Source organism: Tupaia chinensis, unplaced genomic scaffold (assembly GCF_000334495.1).
Source record: "Tupaia chinensis unplaced genomic scaffold, TupChi_1.0 Scaffold000612_1, whole genome shotgun sequence".
NCBI classification, from domain to species: Eukaryota; Metazoa; Chordata; class Mammalia; order Scandentia; family Tupaiidae; genus Tupaia; species Tupaia belangeri.
The window spans coordinates 728,233-729,649 of NW_006160131.1; the positions used below are offsets into that span (position 1 = coordinate 728,233).

Consider the following 1,417-nt stretch of genomic DNA (forward strand, 5'->3'; position numbering starts at 1 on the left):
GGGAAAGGCCCATTTCGGCCATCTGTAAGTGTACAGCCAGTGGCATCGCTCGTGCCATGCAGCCTTCCCCCCAGCCACCCCTCGAACGCTCTGTCTTGTGTTACTGGAACTCTGTACCCTAAAGCATTCACTCCGTTCCCTCCTCCCACGCCCTGGCACCCTCCATGCCACAGTCTGTCTCCGAGTCTGAGGCCTTGAAGGGCCTCGTGACATGGAATCAGGCAGCACTTGTTCCCTGACTGTCTGCTTTCCCAGTGTAGTATCCTCAGGGCTCATCCAAGGGGCCCTCCTTCCCAGGGCTCAACGGTGCTCCGCGACATGTGCAGGCTGAGCTTCACTTACTTGGAGCAACGTCTTCTCTTTTTAAATGTTTTTATTTATTTTTTCTTTGTTTAAATTGATTATTTTAATTAGACCAGAGAGGGACGAACGAGGGGGAAAGTGAGAAAGCAAGCCGCCAGGCCCAGGTCTCAAACCACGGTTGTCCATGTGGGAGTGCAGCGCCCTTAACCACCGTGCCACCGCCAGCCCTTTTTTTCTTTTTTTTCTAAGATGGCACTTGTCAGAGAGACGGATATGAGAAAGCCCCCTGAGGAACAGTCTCCACAATCCCTCTTCTCCATCTCTCCCTCCTTTTGAGATTTTGGGCATACATGCACATGTGCCAGGTGTGCTTTGCAAACTTCTGAGTTCTGGACTTGAACTGTGAGGTCAGCCACATGGGATCAGCTGCCTTAACCATCAGGCCATGAAGCTGGCCCCAGAGCAAGCTGGGTTTGTTTGTTTGTTTTATGTTTTTAGAAGGTGTATGTATGTATGTATGTTCTTGCCAGAGAGAGAAATTACCACTGGGGGATGGCGATGGCCCAGTCCCTTCTCCATTATCTTGGGAACTCTGAGCATGCATGCACACACATCTGGTTTATTTTTCAAGCCAGCAGGTCCAGGACTCAAACAGCACAGTTGTCCATGTGGGATCCAGCTGCCTTAACCACCATGCCACTAGCTGGCCCCACAAGCTTTTTCTTTTTTTTTTTTTTTCCCCATGGAGTGCATGTACTCACCAGAGAGAGACAGAGAGGGAAAGTAAGAAATCATCCCTCGGAAAGGCCATGCCACAATTGCTTCTCTGTTTCTCCTCTTGGGATCTTGGGCATGCACGCACATGCCGGCATGATTTTCAAGCTGCTGGGTCTGAGATTCGAACCACAGTTGACCCTGTGGGAGTCCAGTACCTTGACCACCACGCTACCTGGCTCCCACAAGCTCCTTTTTTTTTTTTTTTTTGAGAGGTTTTTCGCTATTGGGCGCGTGCACTCGCCAGACAGACAGAGAGAGACAGAGAGACAGAAAGCGAGAAATCACCCCCCAGGGGGGATGGTCACGCCACAATCCCTTCTCCTCCATTCTCCTCTCG

The 1,417-nt window shown here is 50.9% G+C and overlaps 1 protein-coding gene across 1 annotated transcript in view; it reads left to right on the forward strand.

Moving 5' to 3' along the window:
- The window catches only part of DBN1 (drebrin 1), a 17,071-nt gene that overhangs the window by 5,666 nt on the left and 9,988 nt on the right, over nucleotides 1-1,417 (forward strand).